The sequence below is a fragment of the Pleurodeles waltl genome, chromosome 12 (assembly GCF_031143425.1).
Source record: "Pleurodeles waltl isolate 20211129_DDA chromosome 12, aPleWal1.hap1.20221129, whole genome shotgun sequence".
NCBI classification, from domain to species: Eukaryota; Metazoa; Chordata; class Amphibia; order Caudata; family Salamandridae; genus Pleurodeles; species Pleurodeles waltl.
The window spans coordinates 108,213,855-108,240,860 of NC_090451.1; the positions used below are offsets into that span (position 1 = coordinate 108,213,855).

The window sequence follows — 27,006 nt, forward strand, 5'->3', positions numbered from 1 at the left end:
TACACCACACTACTTTACTCTATGCTACTCTATGCCATTCTATGCAACCTCACTCCTCTCTACCCCACTCTGCTCTATGCCACTCCATTCCTCACAATGCTATTCAACGCCATGCCAAGGCACACCACTTCATTATATTACACTGTATTCTATGACACATTACGTCACTCTACTCTTTGCACTTCAATCTACTCCCTTCTATGACCCTCCATTCATCACCACTCCATTGTTTGCTAGTCAAGTTTACGCCACTTCATTCCACACAATGCAACTCTAAAGCAGTATGCACCAAGCAGCTGAATGTGTCTGAAGAGACACCCAGAAAAGAAAAAAACAACAATATGTGGGGGCCTGTTGCGAGCCCGTCCTGGCCTGGAGGAGTTTGGTCGGCCGTGGATTAAGTTTTTGCAGTGTTCACTTCCCCGACCCCAGCACTCATAGAACACTTGAGACTTGCAGGGCAGAGTGGTGGATCTTGTTAAGAAGTCTGGGCTTCTTGGTTTATGGGGAGTCTTGTCACTGGAAGCAGAGAGGTAAATATTTGCTGTGATCTGCTACTCAAAGAAAAGACCCTGATCTAACTTGAAAAGATTGGTTTTAAACAAACGCTAAATCTATCCACTCCACGGACACTTTGACCTTTTTTAAGCCTATCAGAGCCACACCAGGGTAGTCTTTTCAGAGCCCAAGTAGCTCGCTGTGATCGTATAGTGGTTAGTACTCTGCGTTGTGGCCGCAGCAACCTCGGTTCGAATCCGAGTCACTGCATTCAGGGTGGCAATGTCACGGCTGTCGGGCAGCGTTTTTATTCTCACTTCTTAATATTTACATGAGTTAAGAGCTTGAACCTAATTTCAACGGTGAAATTAAATGTCTTTGAAGAACGCGTTAACAATGTTATTATTTATTTCACATTTCTGCGCTTTTACGTTTGTGGCGGTCCTGATGTGAAAAGTATGAGCTACAGTTTGGTTTCACGGGACCCGGTCAGCAAGAGGGATGGATGTCTGTGTCTCCTGTACCTGCAGCGCCGAGGCTCCTGTACTGACGCGGAGTAGCTTTCAATGTTGAAAGGGATCCTGCTAGTCAAATATCAGTTTTAGCAGCAATTCAGGCCGCGAAGAAAAAAGGTCTAAAAATAAATATTTGTATAGAAAGTAAGACTGAGCTCCCAAGGGTCTGAAAGAAAGAGGCGACGGAGAAGGACACTGAGAGGCGCACTCACCCAATCAGCGTTTGGCTTCATCATCCCGCACCCGACGGATCACCGGGCAGCTAGAGGGAAAGTTTTAAAACTTAAGCCAAGTTTATTAGCCGTGGTCGAATCGTGAATTACACAATTACGCTCCTTTGTGGAACTTGGAGTAATGTGGGGAAAGACATCTACCCAAGAGCGGAGGAAAAGAGCGCGAGCAGCGGCTGTTGTACCAGTTCTGTTGCATTTAGAGCGATTTTCTTGTGCAAAGTGTATATCAGGTTCCTTTCGGATCTGAGCGTGTATTTTGCACCAGGAAAATAGCCTTGTGTAATTCTGTACAACCTCGCATAATGTTGCTGTAATTTCGCGTAATTACACTGCAGTGAGTTACACTGGTTACGCCCATCCCTACATTTGACTCATGTTTAACAGAGAGATCCGTCCATCCATTGATCCATTCATCTGTCCATCTATCTTTTTGCCTGTGTGCCTGCTTATCTATCTGCTCACCTACCTGTGCGTGACTGTGAACCTGTCTAACAGAGTGTTGATGCCTGGCTGTATGCTTTGTTAACACTATAACGCTCATAGGGACATTGAGGAGGACATCTTGGCGCTATGGTTTTTTTTGGTATGAAGCAACCGTTTTCAAATCCTGACAGTCCACACAAAGTTGATCATATGTGATCCCATTTTCGTACCAACGGCTGCTTCTCTATATACTTATCGGTCCACGTCTATTACTACATGTGCTTTCTATTTACCTTTCTATTTCAATCTGGGTATCTGCCTTACTTCCTATTTCTGCCCATCTCTGTTTATGTTAACACTTTAAAGCCTACATGCTGACTACCAAGGTCTTTGTGGCGTGGTGATTTCAAAAGCAGGCGCGTGTGATTTACAGCGGTTTCTGTGACGCTGATTATATCTCATCCATGATTTACTAACAGCTACATACCTGCCTTTCTGTCTACAAACCTGTACAGATGCATCGGTGCATGTGGCTTATTTATGTCGATCTGTTTAACCTTCTATCTGTCCTTCTATCTGTGCAACTGTCTTACAGTTCCCCCTCTTTTATGTTGTTACAACACTATTTGTTAAACAAACCTTCACAGTCAGAAGGGCTTCCAGGCGCTGTTATTTATTAAAAAAACTGCAAAGAACACCAGTATATGCAATGTTGATGACATTTACTTCACCCCTTTATTGTTGCATTAATGGGTTTTCAAGTCACAAAACGGGTCCCTGATGAAGCCCAAGTGGACTTCTGAGCTGCTGTAGCTCTGTGGGGTCTCCAGCTCTCCTAGGGCCTCAGATCTACCACTACAACACCAGCCTTACCCTAAGTTGTGCAGTAGATTTTTTATTTTTTTTATTTATTGGTATTTCAGATGGTACATATTATTCATAGGATTGTAACAGGTTGCAGAGCTGTATGAATCTCCTTTCCATGACAACTTTTGAACAGTTACCCATTACTGCTATTATATTATGTTACCACCACGCTGAGGGCTGTTCCTTGCATAAATCTGTAAGCAGGCTTGTGATCTGTGGTGTGGGCCTCCTGTGGGTCTCCGGTTCAGCGCTGTATGCCCATGGAGCAGGGTGGTCGGTTCCCACCATTTCCAGCTCTGGCACGTCAGGTACTCATCATCTCTTATTACAACAAATAACAAGCAAGCCTAACAACTTGCCCAGAAACCGAGACCTAACTACGCATCGTGTGAGTGTGTCTACAGCTGTATGGGGCCCAGCCGGGGGGGGGGGGGAAGGGACCCAGGGGAACCCTCCCCAGTGTATGATCTTCCAGGGAGGTCTAGGAGAGGTGTGTTTGTCGTGCTCCTAACTCCGCAAGTTAAGAGGCCCATCTGCATCGTCATCATAGTCATGTCAGGAGTGTTCCATGCTCCCGCCACCTCTGCCCAAAAGGGAGCTATCTGTCTGTTCCTCAGCCCTCTCATTTCTTCCCTCTGAAGTGCCCTTTCTTCTGCCTTGCCAAGGAAGTGATGTCTGCTTATAGCACGTGTCCTACTTTTATAATGTTTTCAGGGCACTTCGCCCACTTCATATCTAGCCAAAATCCTTTAGCACTGGGAGACCACATGTCTGCTGAATATCTTACCTCCACCATTGGGGGTATAAAAGGTGTACTTTGGCTCTGTTGTAAATTATTATATAGGGCTCAGTTTGGTTGGGTTGTGAATTGCTGTCAAGCTCTAAATCTCAGAATTCTCTTAGTCACACCTTTTTATGTCTTGCGTACACAGTGAATGTGCTGTGAGACATATTGTTTAGAATTCAGTGGGCTTACCACACGCCCACAGCTTACTTACCATTAATTGTTTTCTATGTCACTCACATTTGCAATATTTCGATTGCTTAGCTCCCATAGACTGAATCTTCCTTTCTTGTGTTCATTCCTCCATGGAGGATGGACCAAGTACATGTGTTCTTTTCGTCTTTCTACAGTACGCTATTTTTTATATTTTAAAAGTGTTTTCGTATCATTCTTGGATGTGCAATGTGCTTTCCAACATTCATGACAAGCATACAGCTTATTTTTCACTCTAAACGCCGTCTCTATTGACACTTTAGTTACTTTCTCACACTGTATTCCTCTACATGACTATACTCTACTCCCCTCAGTGCCACTGTACTCTACACTGTGCAACTCTATACCACTCCACTCTACTCAGTTCTACTCCACTCTAATCTACATTGTTCCACTCTATCACTCCACTCTATGCCACTCTAATCTATGCCACTCCACTATACGCCACTTCACTCCACTTTATGCTACTCCATTCTATGCCACTCCACCCTGTCACTCTCTGCTATGCCCCTCTACTCCACTCCACTCCACTCTACTCTATGCCACTTCCCTTCATTCCTCTCTTCGCCACCCTACATCATAGAATGAAACTTTATGTGACTCTATGCCACTCTGCTCTACATCACTCTAGAATACTCAACTGAACTCTACTCTATACAATTCCACTCTACTTTACTTCTCTCCACTCTATGCCTCTCCACTCTATGCTACTCTACTCCAGTCTACTGTACGCCACTTTATTTTATCCCATTCTACTCTACGCCACTGTACACCACTCAACTCTATGCCACTCTACTCCGTTGCACCCCTCTCTACTCTACGCTACTCTACTCCATGGTACTATACTCCACTTTAAGCCACTGTACTCTCCACCACTAAGCTCTATTCCACTCTACTGTATGCCACTCCATGCCACTCTAATCCACCCCACAGAATGCCACTCTACTCTATGCCACTCCACTCAACTCCATGCCATTCCACACTTTTGCACTCTACCCTACTCTGTGCCTCTCCATTCCACTCCATGCTACTCCACTCTATCCCACTACGCTCTACTCTAGTTCACTCTATGCCACTCCACTTTACTCTCTCCCACTCTACTCTATACTACTTCATTCCATGCCACTTCACTGTACTCCACTCCACTCCATCTCACACAATATCACTCAATGGCACTACATGCGCTCTACTCTATGCCACTCTACTGCACACTACTCTATGCTGTGCCACTCTACACTACTCTCCTGTAGGCCTTTCTACTCTATGCCACTTTTTTCTCTGCTCCTCTCTACACCACAGTGTCACTCCATGCAACGCGACTGTATGCTACTCAACTCCACAACACTCTACTTCATGCAGTCCGACTCCACTCCTCCTAATTCTTTGCCACCCCTCTCCATGACACACTGTTCTCTGACTCTATGCCATTCCATGCCACTTCACTCTACACCACACTATGCCACTCTACACCACACTACTTTACTCTATGCTACTCTATGCCATTCTATGCAACCTCACTCCTCTCTACCCCACTCTGCTCTATGCCACTCCATTCCTCACAATGCTATTCAACGCCATGCCAAGGCACACCACTTCATTATATTCCACTGTATTCTATGACACATTACGTCACTCTACTCTTTGCACTTCAATCTACTCCCTTCTATGACCCTCCATTCATCACCACTCCATTGTTTGCTAGTCAAGTTTACGCCACTTCATTTCACACAATGCAACTCTAAAGCAGTATGCACCAAGCAGCTGAATGTGTCTGAAGAGACACCCAGAAAAGAAAAAAACAACAATATGTGGGGGCCTGTTCCGAGCCCCTCCTGGCCTGGAGGAGTTTGGTCGGCCGTGGATTAAGTTTTTGCAGTGTTCACTTCCCCGACCCCAGCACTCATAGAACACTTGAGACTTGCAGGGCAGAGTGGTGGATCTTGTTAAGAAGTCTGGGCTTCTTGGTTTATGGGGAGTCTTGTCACTGGAAGCAGAGAGGTAAATATTTGCTGTGATCTGCTACTCAAAGAAAAGACCCTGATCTAACTTGAAAAGATGGGTTTTAAACAAACGCTAAATCTATCCACTCCACGGATACTTTGACCTTTTTTAAGCCTATCAGAGCCACACCAGGGTAGTCTTTTCAGAGCCCAAGTAGCTCGCTGTGATCGTATAGTGGTTAGTACTCTGCGTTGTGGCCGCAGCAACCTCGGTTCGAATCCGAGTCACGGCATTGAGGGTGGCAATGTCACGGCAGTCGGGCAGCGTTTTTATTCTCACTTCTTAATATTTACATGAGTTAAGAGCTTGAACCTAATTTCAACGGTGAAATTAAATGTCTTTGAAGAACGCGTTAACAATGTTATTATTTATTTCACCTTTCTGCGCTTTTACGTTTGTGGCGGTCCTGATGTGAAAAGTATGAGCTACAGTTTGGTTTCACGGGACCCGGTCAGCAAGAGGGATGGATGTCTGTGTCTCCTGTACCTGCAGCGCCGAGGCTCCTGTACTGACGCGGAGTAGCTTTCAATGTTGAAAGGGATCCTGCTAGTCAAATATCAGTTTTTGCAGCAATTCAGGCCGCGAAGAAAAAAGGTCTAAAAATAAATATTTGTATAGAAAGTAAGACTGAGCTCCCAAGGGTCTGAAAGAAAGAGGCGACGGAGAAGGACACTGAGAGGCGCACTCACCCAATCAGCGTTTGGCTTCATCATCCCGCACCCGACGGATCACCGGGCAGCTAGAGGCAAAGTTTTAAAACTTAAGCCAAGTTTATTAGCCGTGGTCGAATCGTGAATTACACAATTACGCTCCTTTGTGGAATTTGGAGTAATGTGGGGAAAGACATCTACCCAAGAGCGGAGGAAAAGAGCGCGAGCAGCGGCTGTTGTGCCAGTTCTGTTGCATTTAGAGCGATTTTCTTGTGCAAAGTGTATATCAGGTTCCTTTCGGATCTGAGCGTGTATTTTGCACCAGGAAAATAGCCTTGTGTAATTCTGTACAACCTCGCATAATGTTGCTGTAATTTCGCGTAATTACACTGCAGTGAGTTACACTGGTTACGCCCATCCCTACATTTGACTCATGTTTAACAGAGAAATCCGTCCATCCATTGATCCATTCATCTGTCCATCTATCTTTTTGCCTGTGTGCCTGCTTATCTATCTGCTCACCTACCTGTGCGTGACTGTGAACCTGTCTAACAGAGTGTTGATTCCTGGCTGTATGCTTTGTTAACACTATAACGCTCATAGGGACATTGAGGAGGACATCTTGGCGCTATGTTTTTTTTTGGTATGAAGCAACCGTTTTCAAATCCTGACAGTCCACACAAAGTTGATCATATGTGATCCCATTTTCGTACCAACGGCTGCTTCTCTATATACTTATCGGTCCACGTCTATTACTACATGTGCTTTCTATTTACCTTTCTATTTCAATCTGGGTATCTGCCTTACTGCCTATTTCTGCCCATCTCTGTTTATGTTAACACTTTAAAGCCTACATGCTGACTACCAAGGTCTTTGTGGCGTGGTGATTTCAAAAGCAGGCGCGTGTGATTTACAGCGGTTTCTGTGACGCTGATTATATCTCATCCATGATTTACTAACAGCTACATACCTGCCTTTCTGTCTACAAACCTGTACAGATGCATCAGTGCATGTGGCTTATTTATGACGATCTGTTTAACCTTCTATCCGTCCTTCTATCTGTGCAACTGTCTTACAGTTCCCCCTCTTTTATGTTGTTACAACACTATTTGTTAAACAAACCTTCACAGTCAGAAGGGCTTCCAGGCGCTGTTATTTATTAAAAAAACTGCAAAGAACACCAGTATATGCAATGTTGATGACATTTACTTCACCCCTTTATTGTTGCATTAATGGGTTTTCAAGTCACAAAACGGGTCCCTGATGAAGCCCAAGTGGACTTCTGAGCTGCTGTAGCTCTGTGGGGTCTCCAGCTCTCCTAGGGCCTCAGATCTACCACTACAACACCAGCCTTACCCTAAGTTGTGCAGTAGATTTTTTATTTTTTTTATTTATTGGTATTTCAGATGGTACATATTATTCATAGGATTGTAACAGGTTGCAGAGCTGTATGAATCTCCTTTCCATGACAACTTTTGAACAGTTACCCATTACTGCTATTATATTATGTTACCACCACGCTGAGGGCTGTTCCTTGCATAAATCTGTAAGCAGGCTTGTGATCTGTGGTGTGGGCCTCCTGTGGGTCTCCGGTTCAGCGCTGTATGCCCATGGAGCAGGGTGGTCGGTTCCCACCATTTCCAGCTCTGGCACGTCAGGTACTCATCATCTCTTATTACAACAAATAACAAGCAAGCCTAACAACTTGCCCAGAAACCGAGACCTAACTACGCATCGTGTGAGTGTGTCTACAGCTGTATGGGGCCCAGCCGGGGGGGGGGGAAGGGACCCAGGGGAACCCTCCCCAGTGTATGATCTTCCAGGGAGGTCTAGGAGAGGTGTTTGTCGTGCTCCTAACTCCGCAAGTTAAGAGGCCCATCTGCATCGTCATCATAGTCATGTCAGGAGTGTTCCATGCTCCCGCCACCTCTGCCCATAGGGGAGCTATCTGTCTGTTCCTCAGCCCTCTCATTTCTTCCCTCTGAAGTGCCCTTTCTTCTGCCTTGCCAAGGAAGTGATGTCTGCTTATAGCACGTGTCCTACTTTTATAATGTTTTCAGGGCACTTCGCCCACTTCATATCTAGCCAAAATCCTTTAGCACTGGGAGACCACGTGTCTGCTGAATATCTTACCTCCACCATTGGGTGTGTAAAAGGTGTACTTTGGCTCTGTTGTAAATTATTATATAGGGCTCAGTTTGGTTGGGTTGTGAATTGCTGTCAAGCTCTAAATCTCAGAATTCTCTTAGTCACACCTGTTTATGTCTTGCGTACACAGTGAATGTGCTGTGAGACATATTGTTTAGAATTCAGTGGGCTTACCACACGCCCATAGCTTACTTACCATTAATTGTTTTCTATGTCACTCACATTTGCAATATTTCGATTGCTTAGCTCCCATAGACTGAATCTTCCTTTCTTGTGTTCATTCCTCCATGGAGGATGGACCAAGTACATGTGTTCTTTTCGTCTTTCTACAGTACGCTATTTTTTATATTTTAAAAGTGTTTTCGTATCATTCTTGGATGTGCAATGTGCTTTCCAACATTCATGACAAGCATACAGCTTATTTTTCACCCTAAACGCCGTCTCTATTGACACTTTAGTTACTTTCTCACACTGTATTCCTCTACATGACTATACTCTACTCCCCTCAGTGCCACTGTACTCTACACTGTGCAACTCTATACCACTCCACTCTACTCAGTTCTACTCCACTCTAATCTACATTGTTCCACTCTATCACTCCACTCTATGCCACTCTAATCTATGCCACTCCACTATACGCCACTTCACTCTACTTTATGCTACTCCATTCTATGCCACTCCACCCTGTCACTCTCTGCTATGCCCCTCTACTCCACTCCACTCCACTCTACTCTATGCCACTTCCCTTCATTCCTCTCTACGCCACCCTACTTCATAGAATGCCACTTTATGTGACTCTATGCCACTCTGCTCTACATCACTCTAGAATACTCAACTGAACTCTACTCTATACAATTCCACTCTACTTTACTCCTCTCCACTCTATGCCTCTCCACTCTATGCTACTCTACTCCAGTCTACTGTACGCCACTTTATTTTATCCCATTCTACTCTACGCCACTGTACACCACTCAACTCTATGCCACTCTACTCCGTTGCACCCCTCTCTACTCTACGCAACTCTACTCCATGCTACTATACTCCACTCTAAGCCACTGTACTCTCCACCACTAAGCTCTATTCCACTCTACTGTATGCCACTCCATGCCACTCTAATCCACCCCACAGAATGCCACTCTACTCTATGCCACTCCACTCAACTCCATGCCATTCCACACTTTTGCACTCTACCCTACTCTGTGCCTCTCCATTCCACTCCATGCTACTCCACTCTATCCCACTACGCTCTACTCTAGTTCACTCTATGCCACTCCACTTTACTCTCTCCCACTCTACTCTATACTACTTCATTCCATGCCACTTCACTGTACTCCACTCCACTCCATCTCACACAATATCACTCAATGGCACTACATGCGCTCTACTCTATGCCACTCTACTGCACACTACTCTATGCTGTGCCACTCTACACTACTCTCCTGTAGGCCTTTCTACTCTATGCCACTTTTTTCTCTGCTCCTCTCTACACCACAGTGTCACTCCATGCAACGCGACTGTATGCTACTCAACTCCACAACACTCTACTTCATGCAGTCCGACTCCACTCCTCCTAATTCTTTGCCACCCCTCTCAATGACAGACTGTTCTCTGACTCTATGCCATTCCATGCCACTTCACTCTACACCACACTATGCCACTCTACACCACACTACTTTACTCTATGCTACTCTATGCCATTCTATGCAACCTCACTCCTCTCTACCCCACTCTGCTCTATGCCACTCCATTCCTCACAATGCTATTCAACGCCATGCCAAGGCACACCACTTCATTATATTCCACTGTATTCTATGACACATTACGTCACTCTACTCTTTGCACTTCAATCTACTCCCTTCTATGACCCTCCATTCATCACCACTCCATTGTTTGCTAGTCAAGTTTACGCCACTTCATTCCACACAATGCAACTCTAAAGCAGTATGCACCAAGCAGCTGAATGTGTCTGAAGAGACACCCAGAAAAGAAAAAAACAACAATATGTGGGGGCCTGTTCCGAGCCCCTCCTGGCCTGGAGGAGTTTGGTCGGCCGTGGATTAAGTTTTTGCAGTGTTCACTTCCCCGACCCCAGCACTCATAGAACACTTGAGACTTGCAGGGCAGAGTGGTGGATCTTGTTAAGAAGTCTGGGCTTCTTGGTTTATGGGGAGTCTTGTCACTGGAAGCAGAGAGGTAAATATTTGCTGTGATCTGCTACTCAAAGAAAAGACCCTGATCTAACTTGAAAAGATTGGTTTTAAACAAACGCTAAATCTATCCACTCCACGGACACTTTGACCTTTTTTAAGCCTATCAGAGCCACACCAGGGTAGTCTTTTCAGAGCCCAAGTAGCTTGCCGTGATCGTATAGTGGTTAGTACTCTGCGTTGTGGCTGCAGCAACCTCGGTTCGAATCCGAGTCACGGCATTGCGGGTGGCAATGTCACGGCAGTTGGGCAGCATTTTTATTCTCACTTCTTAATATTTACATGAGTTAAGAGCTTGAACCTAATTTCAACGGTGAAATTAAATGTCTTTGAAGAACGCGTTAACAATGTTATTATTTATTTCATCTTTCTGCGCTTTTACGTTTGTGGCGGTCCTGATGTGAAAAGTATGAGCTACAGTTTGGTTTCACGGGACCCGGTCAGCAAGAGGGATGGATGTCTGTGTCTCCTGTACCTGCAGCGCCGAGGCTCCTGTGCTGACGCAAAGTAGCTTTCAATGTTGAAAGGGATCCTGCTAGTCAAATATCCGTTTTTGCAACAATTCAGGCCGCAAAGAAAAAAGGTCTAAAAATAAATATTTGTATAGAAAGTAAGACTGAGCTCCCAAGGGTCTGAAAGAAAGAGGCGACGGAGAAGGACACTGAGAGGCGCACTCACCCAATCAGCGTTTGGCTTCATCATCCCGCACCCGACGGATCACCGGGCAGCTAGAGGGAAAGTTTTAAAACTTAAGCCAAGTTTATTAGTCGTGGTCGAATCGTGAATTACACAATTACGCTCCTTTGTGGAATTTGGAGTAATGTGGGGAAAGACATCTACCCAAGAGCGGAGGAAAAGAGCGCGAGCAGCGGCTGTTGTGCCAGTTCTGTTGCATTTAGATCGATTTTCTTGTGCAAAGTGTATATCAGGTTCCTTTCGGATCTGAGCGTGTATTTTGCACCAGGAAAATAGCCTTGTGTAATTCTGTGCAACCTCGCATAATGTTGCTGTAATTTCGAGTAATTACACTGCCGTGAGTTACACTGGTTACGCCCATCCCTACATTTGACTCATGTATAACAGAGAGGTCCGTCCATCCATTGATCCATTCATCTGTCCATCCATGTTTTTGCCTGTGTGCCTGCTTATCTATCTGCTCACCTACCTGTGCGTGACTGTGAACCTGTCTAACAGAGTGTTGATGCCTGGCTGTATGCTTTGTTAACACTATAACGCTCATAGAGACATTGAGGAGGACATCTTGGAGCTATGTTTTTTTTTGGTATGAAGCAACCGTTTTCAAATCCTGACAGTCCACACAAAGTTGATCATATGTGATCCCATTTTCGTACCAACAGCTGCTTCTCTATATACTTATAGGTCCACGTCTATTACTACATGTGCTTTCTATTTACCTTTCTATTTCAATCTGGGTATCTGCCTTACTGCCTATTTCTGCCCATCTCTGTTTATGTTAACACTTTAAAGCCTACATGCTGACTACCAAGGTCTTTGTGGGGTGGTTCTTTCTAAAGCAGGCGCGTGTGATTTACAGCGGTTTCTGTGACGCTGATTATATCTCATCCATGATTTACTAACAGCTACATACCTGCCTTTCTGTCTACAAACCTGTACAGATGCATCGGTGCATGTGGCATATTTATGACGATCTGTTTAACCTTCTATTCGTCCTTCTATCTGTGCAACTGTCTTACAGTTCCCCCTCTTTTATGTTGTTACAACACTATTTGTTAAACAAACCTTCACAGTCAGAAGGGCTTCCAGGCGCTGTTATTTATAAAAAAAAACTGCAAAGAACACCAGTTTATGCAATGTTGATGACATTTACTTCACCCCTTTATTGTTGCATTAATGGGTTTTCAAGTCACAAAACGGGTCCCTGATGAAGCCTAAGTGGACTTCTGAGCTGCTGTAGCTCTGTGGGGTCTCCAGCTCTCCTAGGGCCTCAGATCTACCACTACAACACCAGCCTTACCCTAAGTTGTGCAGTAGATTTTTTATTTTTTTTATTTATTGGTATTTCAGATGGTACATATTATTCACAGGATTGTAACAGGTTGCAGAGCTGTATGAATCTCCTTTCCATGACAACTTTTGAACAGTTACCCATTACTGCTATTATATTATGTTACCACCACGCTGAGGGCTGTTCCTTGCATAAATCTGTAAGCAGGCTTGTGATCTGTAGTGTGGGCCTCCTGTGGGTCTCCGGTTCAGTGCTGTATGCCCATGGAGCAGGGTGGTCGGTTCCCACCATTTCCAGCTCTGGCACGTCAGGTACTCATCATCTCTTATTACAACAAATAACAAGCAAGCCAAACAACTTGCCCAGAAACCGAGACCTAACTACGCATCGTGTGAGTGTGTCTACAGCTGTATGGGGCCCAGCCGGGGGGGGGGGGAGGGACCCAGGGGAACCCTCCCCAGTGTATGATCTTCCAGGGAGGTCTAGGAGAGGTGTGTTTGTCGTGCTCCTAACTCCGCAAGTTAAGAGGCCCATCTGCATCGTCATCATAGTCATGTCAGGAGTGTTCCATGCTCCCGCCACCTCTGCCCATAGGGGAGCTATCTGTCTGTTCCTCAGCCCTCTCATTTCTTCCCTCTGAAGTGCCCTTTCTTCTGCCTTGCCAAGGAAGTGATGTCTGCTTATAGCACGTGTCCTACTTTTATAATGTTTTCAGGGCACTTCGCCCACTTCATATCTAGCCAAAATCCTTTAGCACTGGGAGACCACGTGTCTGCTGAATATCTTACCTCCACAATTGGGGGTATAAAAGGTGTACTTTGGCTCTGTTGTAAATTATTATATAGGGCTCAATTTTGTTGGGTTGTGAATTGCTGTCAAGCTCTAAATCTCAGAATTCTCTTAGTCACACCTTTTTATGTCTTGCGTACACAGTGAATGTGCTGTGAGACATATTGTTTAGAATTCAGTGGGCTTCCACACACCCATAGCTTACTTACCATTAATTGTTTTCTATGTCACTCACATTTGCAATATTTCGATTGCTTAGCTCCCATAGACTGAATCTTCCTTTCTTGTGTTCATTCCTCCATGGAGGATGGACCAAGTACATGTGTTCTTTGTGTCTTTCTACAGTACGCTATTTTTTATATTTTAAAAGTGTTTTCGTATCATTCTTGGATGTGCAATGTGCTTTCCAACATTCATGACAAGCATACAGCTTATTTTTCACCCTAAACGCCGTCTCTATTGACACTTTAGTTACTTTCTCACACTGTATTCCTCTACATGACTATACTCTACTCCCCTCAGTGCCACTGTACTCTACACTGTGCAACTCTATACCACTCCACTCTACTCAGTTCTACTCCACTCTAATCTACATTGTTCCACTCTATCACTCCACTCTATGCCACTCTAATCTATGCCACTCCACTATACGCCACTTCACTCTACTTTATGCTACTCCATTCTATGCCACTCCACCCTGTCACTCTCTGCTATGCCCCTCTACTCCACTCCACTCCACTCTACTCTATGCCACTTCCCTTCATTCCTCTCTACGCCACCCTACTTCATAGAATGCCACTTTATGTGACTCTATGCCACTCTGCTCTACATCACTCTAGAATACTCAACTGAACTCTACTCTATACCATTCCACTCTACTTTACTCCTCTCCACTCTATGCCTCTCCACTCTATGCTACTCTACTCCAGTCTACTGTACGCCACTTTATTTTATCCCATTCTACTCTACGCCACTGTACACCACTCTACTCTATGCCACTCTACTCCGTTGCACCCCTCTCTACTCTACGCTACTCTACTCCATGCTACTATACTCCACTCTAATCCACTGTACTCTCCACCACTAAGCTCTATTCCACTCTACTGTATGCCACTCCATGCCACTCTAATCCACCCCACAGAATGCCACTCTACTCTATGCCACTCCACTCAACTCCATGCCATTCCACACTTTTGCACTCTACCCTACTCTGTGCCTCTCCATTCCACTCCATGCTACTCCACTCTATCCCACTACGCTCTACTCTAGTTCACTCTATGCCACTCCACTTTACTCTCTCCCACTCTACTCTATACTACTTCATTCCATGCCACTTCACTGTACTCCACTCCACTCCATCTCACAAAATATCACTCAATGGCACTACATGCGCTCTACTCTATGCCACTCTACTGGACACTACTCTATGCTGTGCCACTCTACACTACTCTCCTGTAGGCCTTTCTACTCTATGCCACTTTTTTGCTCTGCTCCTCTCTACACCACCGTGTCACTCCATGCAACGCGACTGTATGCTACTCAACTCCACAACACTCTACTTCATGCAGTCCGACTCCACTCCTCCTAATTCTTTGCCACCCCTCTCCATGACAGACTGTTCTCTGACTCTATGCCATTCCATGCCACTTCCCTCTACACCACACTATGCCACTCTACACCACACTACTTTACTCTATGCTACTCTATGCCATTCTATGCAACCTCACTCCTCTCTACCCCACTCTGCTCTATGCCACTCCATTCCTCACAATGCTATTCAACGCCATGCCAAGGCACACCACTTCATTATATTCCACTGTATTCTATGACACATTACGTCACTCTACTCTTTGCACTTCAATCTACTCCCTTCTATGACCCTCCATTCATCACCACTCCATTGTTTGCTAGTCAAGTTTACGCCACTTCATTCCACACAATGCAACTCTAAAGCAGTATGCACCAAGCAGCTGAATGTGTCTGAAGAGACACCCAGAAAAGAAAAAAACAACAATATGTGGGGGCCTGTTCCGCGCCCCTCCTGGCCTGGAGGAGTTTGGTCGGCCGTGGATTAAGTTTTTGCAGTGTTCACTTCCCCGACCCCAGCACTCATAGAACACTTGAGACTTGCAGGGCAGAGTGGTGGATCTTGTTAAGAAGTCTGGGCTTCTTGGTTTATGGGGAGTCTTGTCACTGGAAGCAGAGAGGTAAATATTTGCTGTGATCTGCTACTCAAAGAAAAGACCCTGATCTAACTTGAAAAGATGGGTTTTCAACAAACGCTAAATCTATCCACTCCACGGACACTTTGACCTTTTTTAAGCCTATCAGAGCCACACCAGGGTAGTCTTTTCAGAGCCCAAGTAGCTCGCTGTGATCGTATAGTGGTTAGTACTCTGCGTTGTGGCTGCATCAACCTTGGTTCGAATCTGAGTCACGGCATTGCGGGTGGCAATGTCACGGCAGTTGGGCAGCATTTTTATTCTCACTTCTTAATATTTACATGAGTTAAGAGCTTGAACCTAATTTCAACGGTGAAATTAAATGTCTTTGAAGAACGCGTTAACAATGTTATTATTTATTTCACCTTTCTGCGCTTTTACGTTTGTGGCGGTCCTGATGTGAAAAGTATGAGCTACAGTTTGGTTTCACGGGACCCGGTCAGCAAGAGGGATGGATGTCTGTGTCTCCTGTACCTGCAGCGCCGAGGCTCCCGTGCTGACGCAAAGTAGCTTTCAATGTTGAAAGGGATCCTGCTAGTCAAATATCCGTTTTTGCAACAATTCAGGCAGCAAAAAAAAAAGGTCTAAAAATAAATATTTGTATAGAAAGTAAGACTGAGCTCCCAAGGGTCTGAAAGAAAGAGGCGACGGAGAAGGACACTGAGAGGCGCACTCACCCAATCAGCGTTTGGCTTCATCATCCCGCACCCGACGGATCACCGGGCAGCTAGAGGGAAAGTTTTAAAACTTAAGCCAAGTTTATTGGTCGTGGTCGAATCGTGAATTACACAATTACGCTCCTTTGTGGAATTTGGAGTAATGTGGGGAAAGACATCTACCCAAGAGCGGAGGAAAAGAGCGCGAGCAGCGGCTGTTTTGCCAGTTCTGTTGCATTTAGATTGATTTTCTTGTGCAAAGTGTATATCAGGTTCCTTTCGGATCTGAGCGTGTATTTTGCACCAGGAAAATAGCCTTGTGTAATTCTGTGCAACCTCGCATAATGTTGCTGTAATTTCGCGTAATTACACTGCAGTGAGTTACACTGGTTACGCCCATCCCTACATTTGACTCATGTATAACAGAGAGGTCCGTCCATCCATTGATCCATTCACCTGTCCATCCATCTTTTTGCCTGTGTGCCTGCTTATCTATCTGCTCACCTACCTGTGCGTGACTGTGAACCTGTCTTACAGAGTGTTGATGCCTGGCTGTATGCTTTGTTAACACTATAACGCTCATAGGGACATTGAGGAGGACATCTTGGAGCTATGTTTTTTTTTGGTATGAAGCAACCGTTTTCAAATCCTGACAGTCCACACAAAGTTGATCATATGTGATCCCATTTTCGTACCAACAGCTGCTTCTCTATATACTTATAGGTCCACGTCTATTACTACATGTGCTTTCTATTTACCTTTCTATTTCAATCTGGGTATCTGCCTTACTGCCTATTTCTGCCCATCTCTGTTTATGTTAACACTTTAAAGCCTACATGCTGACTACCAAGGTCTTTGTGGCGTGGTTCTTTCTAAAGCAGGCGCGTGTGATTTACAGCGGTTTCTGTGACGCTGATTATATCTCATCCATGATTTACTAACAGCTACATACCTGCCTTTCTGTCTACAAACCTGTACAGATGCATCGGTGCATGTGGCATATTTATGACGATCTGTTTAACCTTCTATCCGTCCTTCTATCTGTGCAACTGTCTTACAGTTCCCCCTCTTTTATGTTGTTACAACACTATTTGTTAAACAAACCTTCACAGTCAGAAGGGCTTCCAGGCGCTGTTATTTATTAAAAAAAACTGCAAAGAACACCAGTTTATGCAATGTTGATGACATTTACTTCACCCCTTTATTGTTGCATTAATGGGTTTTCAAGTCACAAAACGGGTCCCTGATGAAGCCTAAGTGGACTTCTGAGCTGCTGTAGCTCTGTGGGGTCTCCAGCTCTCCTAGGGCCTCAGATCTACCACTACAACACCAGCCTTACCCTAAGTTGTGCAGTAGATTTTTTATTTTTTTATTTATTGGTATTTCAGATGGTACATATTATTCACAGGATTGTAACAGGTTGCAGAGCTGTATGAATCTCCTTTCCATGACAACTTTTGAACAGTTACCCATTACTGCTATTATATTATGTTACCGCCACGCTGAGGGCTGTTCCTTGCATAAATCTGTAAGCAGGCTTGTGATCTGTAGTGTGGGCCTCCTGTGGGTCTCCGGTTCAGTGCTGTATGCCCATGGAGCAGGGTGGTCGGTTCCCACCATTTCAAGCTCTGGCACGTCAGGTACTCATCATCTCTTATTACAACAAATAACAAGCAAGCCAAACAACTTGCCCAGAAACCGAGACCTAACTACGCATCGTGTGAGTGTGTCTACAGCTGTATGGGGCCCAGCCGGGGGGGGGTAAGGGACCCAGGGGAACCCTCCCCAGTGTATGATCTTCCAGGGAGGTCTAGGAGAGGTGTGTTTGTCGTGCTCCTAACTCCGCAAGTTAAGAGGCCCATCTGCATCGTCATCATAGTCATGTCAGGAGTGTTCCATGCTCCCGCCACCTCTGCCCATAGGGGACCTATCTGTCTGTTCCTCAGCCCTCTCATTTCTTCCCTCTGAAGTGCCCTTTCTTCTGCCTTGCCAAGGAAGTGATGTCTGCTTATAGCACGTATCCTACTTTTATAATGTTTTCAGGGCACTTCGCCCACTTCATATCTAGCCAAAATCCTTTAGCACTGGGAGACCACGTGTCTGCTGAATATCTTACCTCCACCATTGGGGGTATAAAAGGTGTACTTTGGCTCTGTTGTAAATTATTATATAGGGCTCAATTTTGTTGGGTTGTGAATTGCTGTCAAGCTCTAAATCTCAGAATTCTCTTAGTCACACCTTTTTATGTCTTGCGTACACAGTGAATGTGCTGTGAGACATATTGTTTAGAATTCAGTGGGCTTACCACACGCCTATAGCTTACTTACCATTAATTGTTTTCTATGTCACTCACATTTGCAATATTTCGATTGCTTAGCTCCCATAGACTGAATCTTCCTTTCTTGTGTTCATTCCTCCATGGAGGATGGACCAAGTACATGTGTTCTTTTCGTCTTTCTACAGTACGCTATATTTTATATTTTAAAAGTGTTTTCTTATCATTCTTGGATGTGCAATGTGCTTTCCAACATTCATGACAAGCATACAGCTTATTTTTCACCCTAAACGCCGTCTCTATTGACACTTTAGTTACTTTCTCACACTGTATTCCTCTGCATGACTATACTCTACTCCCCTCAGTGCCACTGCACTCTACACTGTGCAACTCTATACCACTCCACTCTACTCAGTTCTACTCCACTCTAATCTACATTGTTCCACTCTATCACTCCACTCTATGCCACTCTAATCTATGCCACTCAACTATACGCCACTTCACTCCACTTTATGCTACTCCATTCTATGCCACTCCACCCTGTCACTCTCTGCTATGCCCCTCTACTCCACTCCACTCCACTCTACTCTATGCCACTTCCCTTCATTCCTCTCTACGCCACCCTACTTCATAGAATGCCACTTTATGTGACTCTATGCCACTCTGCTCTACATCACTCTAGAATACTCAACTGAACTCTACTCTATACAATTCCACTCTACTTTACTCCTCTCCACTCTATGCCTCTCCACTCTATGCTACTCTACTCCAGTCTACTGTACGCCACTTTATTTTATCCCATTCTACTCTACGCCACTGTACACCACTCAACTCTATGCCACTCTACTCCGTTGCACCCCTCTCTACTCTACGCTACTCTACTCCATGCTACTATACTCCACTCTAAGCCACTGTACTCTCCACCACTAAGCTCTATTCCACTCTACTGTATGCCACTCCATGCCACTCTAATCCACCCCACAGAATGCCACTCTACTCTATGCCACTCCACTCAACTCCATGCCATTCCACACTTTTGCACTCTATCCTACTCTGTGCCTCTCCATTCCACTCCATGCTACTCCACTCTATCCCACTACGCTCTACTCTAGTTCACTCTATGCCACTCCACTTTACTCTCTCCCACTCTACTCTATACTACTTCATTCCATGCCACTTCACTGTACTCCACTCCACTCCATCTCACACAATATCACTCAATGGCACTACATGCACTCTACTCTATGCCACTCTACTGCACACTACTCTATGCTGTGCCACTCTACACTACTCTCCTGTAGGCCTTTCTACTCTATGCCACTTTTTTCTCTGCTCCTCTCTACACCACAGTGTCACTCCATGCAACGCCACTGTATGCTACTCAACTCCACAACACTCTACTTCATGCAGTCCGACTCCACTCCTCCTAATTCTTTGCCACCCCTCTCCATGACACACTGTTCTCTGACTCTATGCCATTCCATGCCACTTCACTCTACACCACACTATGCCACTCTACACCACACTACTTTACTCTATGCTACTCTATGCCATTCTATGCAACCTCACTCCTCTCTACCCCACTCTGCTCTATGCCACTCCATTCCTCACAATGCTATTCAACGCCATGCCAAGGCACACCACTTCATTATATTCCACTGTATTCTATGACACATTACGTCACTCTACTCTTTGCACTTCAATCTACTCCCTTCTATGACCCTCCATTCATCACCACTCCATTGTTTGCTAGTCAAGTTTACGCCACTTCATTCCACACAATGCAACTCTAAAGCAGTATGCACCAAGCAGCTGAATGTGTCTGAAGAGACACCCAGAAAAGAAAAAAACAACAATATGTGGGGGCCTGTTCCGAGCCCCTCCTGGCCTGGAGGAGTTTGGTCGGCCGTGGATTAAGTTTTTGCAGTGTTCACTTCCCCGACCCCAGCACTCATAGAACACTTGAGACTTGCAGGGCAGAGTGGTGGATCTTGTTAAGAAGTCTGGGCTTCTTGGTTTATGGGGAGTCTTGTCACTGGAAGCAGAGAGGTAAATATTTGCTGTGATCTGCTACTCAAAGAAAAGACCCTGATCTAACTTGAAAAGATTGGTTTTAAACAAACGCTAAATCTATCCACTCCACGGACACTTTGACCTTTTTTAAGCCTATCAGAGCCAAACCAGGGTAGTCTTTTCAGACCCCAAGTAGCTCGCTGTGATCGTATAGTGGTTAGTACTCTGCGTTGTGGCCGCAGCAACCTCGGTTCGAATCCGAGTCACGGCATTGAGGGTTGCAATGTCACGGCAGTTGGGCAGCACTTTTATTCTCACTTCTTAATATTTACATGAGTTAAGAGCTTGAACCTAATTTCAACGGTGAAATTAAATGTCTTTGAAGAACGCGTTAACAATGTTATTATTTATTTCACCTTTCTGCGCTTTTACGTTTGTGGCGGTCCTGATGTGAAAAGTATGAGCTACAGTTTGGTTTCACGGGACCCGGTCAGCAAGAGGGATGGATGTCTGTGTCTCCTGTACCTGCAGCGCCGAGGCTCCTGTACTGACGCGGAGTAGCTTTCAATGTTAAAAGGGATCCTGCTAGTCAAATATCAGTTTTTGCAGCAATTCAGGCCGCAAAGAAAAAAGGTCTAAAAATAAATATTTGTATAGAAAGTAAGACTGAGCTCCCAAGGGTCTGAAAGAAAGAGGCGACGGAGAAGGACACTGAGAGGCGCACTCACCCAATCAGCGTTTGGCTTCATCATCCCGCACCCGACGGATCACCGGGCAGCTAGAGGGAAAGTTTTAAAACTTAAGCCAAGTTTATTAGCCGTGGTCGAATCGTGAATTACACAATTACGCTCCTTTGTGGAATTTGGAGTAATGTGGGGAAAGACATCTACCCAAGAGCGGAGGAAAAGAGCGCGAGCAGCGGCTGTTGTGCCAGTTCTGTTGCATTTAGAGCGATTTTCTTGTGCAAAGTGTATATCAGGTTCCTTTCGGATCTGAGCGTGTATTTTGCATCAGGAAAATAGCCTTGTGTAATTCTGTACAACCTCGCATAATGTTGCTGTAATTTCGCGTAATTACACTGCAGTGAGTTACACTGGTTACGCCCATCCCTACATTTGACTCATGTTTAACAGAGAGATCCGTCCATCCATTGATCCATTCATCTGTCCATCTATCTTTTTGCCTGTGTGCCTGCTTATCTATCTGCTCACCTACCTGTGCGTGACTGTGAACCTGTCTAACAGAGTGTTGATGCCTGGCTGTATGCTTTGTTAGCACTATAACGCTCATAGGGACATTGAGGAGGACATCTTGGCGCTATGGTTTTTTTTGGTATGAAGCAACCGTTTTCAAATCCTGACAGTCCACACAAAGTTGATCATATGTGATCCCATTTTCGTACCAACAGCTGCTTCTCTATATACTTATCGGTCCACGTCTATTACTACATGTGCTTTCTATTTACCTTTCTATTTCAATCTGGGTATCTGCCTTACTGCCTATTTCTGCCCATCTCTGTTTATGTTAACACTTTAAAGCCTACATGCTGACTACCAAGGTCTTTGTGGTGTGGTTATTTCAAAAGCAGGCGCGTGTGATTTACAGCGGTTTCTGTGACGCTGATTATATCTCATCCATGATTTACTAACAGCTACATACCTGCCTTTCTGTCTACAAACCTGTACAGATGCATCGGTACATGTGGCTTATTTATGACGATCTGTTTAACCTTCTATCCGTCCTTCTATCTGTGCAACTGTCTTACAGTTCCCCCTCTTTTATGTTGTTACAACACTATTTGTTAAACAAACCTTCACAGTCAGAAGGGCTTCCAGGCGCTGTTATTTATTACAAAAACTGCAAAGAACACCAGTTTATGCAATGTTGATGACATTTACTTCACCCCTTTATTGTTGCATTAATGGGTTTTCAAGTCATAAAACGGGTCCCTGATGAAGCCTAAGTGGACTTCTGAGCTGCTGTAGCTCTGTGGGGTCTCCAGCTCTCCTAGGGCCTCAGATCTACCACTACAACACCAGCCTTACCCTAAGTTGTGCAGCAGATTTTTTATTTTTTTTATTTATTGGTATTTCAGATGGTACATATTATTCACAGGATTGTAACAGGTTGCAGAGCTGTATGAATCTCCTTTCCATGACAACTTTTGAACAGTTACCCATTACTGCTATTATATTATGTTACCACCACGCTGAGGGCTGTTCCTTGCATAAATCTGTAAGCAGGCTTGTGATCTGTGGTGTGGGCCTCCTGTGGGTCTCCGGTTCAGCGCTGTATGCCCATGCAGCAGGGTGGTCGGTTGCCACCATTTCCAGCTCTGGCACGTCAGGTACTCATCATCTCTTATTACAACAAATAACAAGCAAGCCAAACAACTTGCCCAGAAACAAGACCTAACTACGCATCGTGTGAGTGTGTCTACAGCTGTATGGGGCCCAGCCGGGGGGGGGTGGAAGGGACCCAGGGGAACCCTCCCCAGTGTATGATCTTCCAGGGAGGTCTAGGAGAGGTGTGTTTGTCGTGCTCCTAACTCCGCAAGTTAAGAGGCCCATCTGCATCGTCATCATAGTCATGTCAGGAGTGTTCCATGCTCCCGCCACCTCTGCCCATAGGGGACCTATCTGTCTGTTCCTCAGCCCTCTCATTTCTTCCCTCTGAAGTGCCCTTTCTTCTGCCTTGCCAAGGAAGTGATGTCTGCTTATAGCACGTGTCCTACTTTTATAATGTTTTCAGGGCACTTCGCCCACTTCATATCTAGCCAAAATCCTTTAGCACTGGGAGACCACGTGTCTGCTGAATATCTTACCTCCACCATTGGGGGTATAAAAGGTGTACTTTGGCTCTGTTGTAAATTATTATATAGGGCTCAGTTTGGTTGGGTTGTGAATTGCTGTCAAGCTCTAAATCTCAGAATTCTCTTAGTCACACCTTTTTATGTCTTGCGTACACAGTGAATGTGCTGTGAGACATATTGTTTAGAATTCAGTGGGCTTACCACACGCCCATAGCTTACTTACCATTAATTGTTTTCTATGTCACTCACATTTGCAATATTTCGATTGCTTAGCTCCCATAGACTGAATCTTCCTTTCTTGTGTTCATTCCTCCATGGAGGATGGACCAAGTACATGTGTTCTTTTCGTCTTTCTACAGTACGCTATTTTTTATATTTTAAAAGTGTTTTCGTATCATTCTTGGATGTGCAATGTGCTTTCCAACATTCATGACAAGCATACAGCTTATTTTTCACCCTAAACGCCGTCTCTATTGACACTTTAGTTACTTTCTCACACTGTATTCCTCTACATGACTATACTCTACTCCCCTCAGTGCCACTGTACTCTACACTGTGCAACTCTATACCACTCCACTCTACTCAGTTCTACTCCACTCTAATCTACATTGTTCCACTCTATCACTCCACTCTATGCCACTCTAATCTATGCCACTCCACTATACGCCACTTCACTCCACTTTATGCTACTCCATTCTATGCCACTCCACCCTGTCACTCTCTGCTATGCCCCTCTACTCCACTCCACTCCACTCTACTCTATGCCACTTCCCTTCATTCCTCTCTACGCCACCCTACATCATAGAATGAAACTTTATGTGACTCTATGCCACTCTGCTCTACATCACTCTAAAATACTCAACTGAACTCTACTCTATACAATTCCACTCTACTTTACGTCTCTCCACTCTATGCCTCTCCACTCTATGCTACTCTACTCCAGTCTACTGTACGCCACTTTATTTTATCCCATTCTACTCTACGCCACTGTACACCACTCAACTCTATGCCACTCTACTCTGTTGCACCCCTCTCTACTCTACGCTACTCTACTCCATGCTACTATACTCCACTTTAAGCCACTGTACTCTCCACCACTAAGCTCTATTCCACTCTACTGTATGCCACTCCATGCCACTCTAATCCACCCCACAGAATGCCACTCTACTCTATGCCACTCCACTCAACTCCATGCCATTCCACACTTTTGCACTCTACCCTACTCTGTGCCTCTCCATTCCACTCCATGCTACTCCACTCTATCCCACTACGCTCTACTCTAGTTCACTCTATGCCACTCCACTTTACTCTCTCCCACTCTACTCTATACTACTTCATTCCATGCCACTTCACTGTACTCCACTCCACTCCATCTCACACAATATCACTCAATGGCACTACATGCGCTCTACTCTATGCCACTCTACTGCACACTACTCTATGCTGTGCCACTCTACACTACTCTCCTGTAGGCCTTTCTACTCTATGCCACTTTTTTCTCTGCTCCTCTCTACACCACAGTGTCACTCCATGCAACGCGACTGTATGCTACTCAACTCCACAACACTCTACTTCATGCAGTCCGACTCCACTCCTCCTAATTCTTTGCCATCCCTCTCCATGACACACTGTTCTCTGACTCTATGCCATTCCATGCCACTTCACTCTACACCACACTATGCCACTCTACACCACACTACTTTACTCTATGCTACTCTATGCCATTCTATGCAACCTCACTCCTCTCTACCCCACTCTGCTCTATGCCACTCCATTCCTCACAATGCTATTCAACGCCATGCCAAGGCACACCACTTCATTATATTCCACTGTATTCTATGACACATTACGTCACTCTACTCTTTGCACTTCAATCTACTCCCTTCTATGACCCTCCATTCATCACCACTCCATTGTTTGCTAGTCAAGTTTACGCCACTTCATTTCACACAATGCAACTCTAAAGCAGTATGCACCAAGCAGCTGAATGTGTCTGAAGAGACACCCAGAAAAGAAAAAAACAACAATATGTGGGGGCCTGTTCCGAGCCCCTCCTGGCCTGGAGGAGTTTGGTCGGCCGTGGATTAAGTTTTTGCAGTGTTCACTTCCCCGACCCCAGTACTCATAGAACACTTGAGACTTGCAGGGCAGAGTGGTGGATCTTGTTAAGAAGTCTGGGCTTCTTGGTTTATGGGGAGTCTTGTCACTGGAAGCAGAGAGGTAAATATTTGCTGTGATCTGCTACTCAAAGAAAAGACCCTGATCTAACTTGAAAAGATGGGTTTTAAACAAACGCTAAATCTATCCACTCCACGGATACTTTGACCTTTTTTAAGCCTATCAGAGCCACACCAGGGTAGTCTTTTCAGAGCCCAAGTAGCTCGCCATGATCGTATAGTGTTTAGTACTCTGCGTTGTGGCCGCAGCAACCTTAGTTCGAATCCGAGTCACGGCAGTTGGGCAGCATTTTTATTCTCACTTCTTAATATTCACAGGAGTTAAGAGCTTGAACCTAATTTCAACGGTGAAATTAAATGTCTTTGAAGAACGCGTTAACAATGTTATTATTTATTTCACCTTTCTGCACTTTTACGTTTGTGGCGGTCCTGATGTGAAAAGTATGAGCTACAGTTTGGTTTCACGGGACCCGGTCAGCAAGAGGGATGGATGTCTGTGTCTCCTGTACCTGCAGCGCCGAGGCTCCTGTACTGACGCGGAGTAGCTTTCAATGTTGAAAGGGATCCTGCTAGTCAAATATCAGTTTTTGCAGCAATTCAGGCCGCAAAGAAAAAAGGTCTAAAAATAAATATTTGTATAGAAAGTAAGACTGAGCTCCCAAGGGTCTGAAAGAAAGAGGCGACGGAGAAGGACACTGAGAGGCGCACTCACCCAATCAGCGTTTGGCTTCATCATCCCACACCCGACGGATCACCGGGCAGCTAGAGGGAAAGTTTTAAAACTTAAGCCAAGTTTATTAGTCGTGGTCGAATCGTGAATTACACAATTACGCTCCTTTGTGGAATTTGGAGTAATGTGGGGAAAGACATCTACCCAAGAGCGGAGGAAAAGAGCGCGAGCAGCGGCTGTTGTGCCAGTTCTGTTGCATTTAGAGCGATTTTCTTGTGCAAAGTGTATATCAGGTTCCTTTCGGATCTGAGCGTGTATTTTGCACCAGGAAAATAGCCTTGTGTAATTCTGTACAACCTCGCATAATGTTGCTGTAATTTCGCGTAATTACACTGCAGTGAGTTACACTGGTTACGCCCATCCCTACATTTGACTCATGTTTAACAGAGGTCCGTCCATCCATTGATCCATTCATCTGTCCATCCATCTTTTTGCCCGTGTGCCTGCTTATCTATCTGCTCACCTACCTGTGCGTGACTGTGAACCTGTCTAACAGAGCGTTGATGCCTGGCTGTATGCTTTGTTAACACTATAACGCTCATAGGGACATTGAGGAGGACATCTTGGCGCTATGGTATTTTTTGGTATGAAGCAACCGTTTTCAAATCCTGACAGTCCACACAAAGTTGATCATATGTGATCCCATTTTCGTACCAACAGCTGCTTCTCTATATACTTATCGGTCCACGTCTATTACTACATGTGCTTTCTATTTACCTTTCTATTTCAATCTGGGTATCTGCCTTACTGCCTATTTCTGCCCATCTCTGTTTATGTTAACACTTTAAAGCCTACATGCTGACTAC

The 27,006-nt window shown here is 45.0% G+C and overlaps 3 non-coding genes across 3 annotated transcripts; all 3 read left to right on the forward strand.

Annotated features, from left to right (window-relative positions):
• The first annotated feature begins 5,694 nt into the window (after window positions 1–5,694).
• TRNAH-GUG (transfer RNA histidin (anticodon GUG)) lies at window positions 5,695–5,766 on the forward strand. Its single transcript has one exon. It is a non-coding gene; the product is annotated as a tRNA-His (tRNA).
• Window positions 5,767–10,688: 4,922 nt separating this feature from the next.
• TRNAH-GUG (transfer RNA histidin (anticodon GUG)) lies at window positions 10,689–10,760 on the forward strand. Its single transcript has one exon. It is a non-coding gene; the product is annotated as a tRNA-His (tRNA).
• Window positions 10,761–20,680: 9,920 nt separating this feature from the next.
• TRNAH-GUG (transfer RNA histidin (anticodon GUG)) lies at window positions 20,681–20,752 on the forward strand. The gene has a single exon. It is a non-coding gene; the product is annotated as a tRNA-His (tRNA).
• Window positions 20,753–27,006: the final 6,254 nt, after the last annotated feature.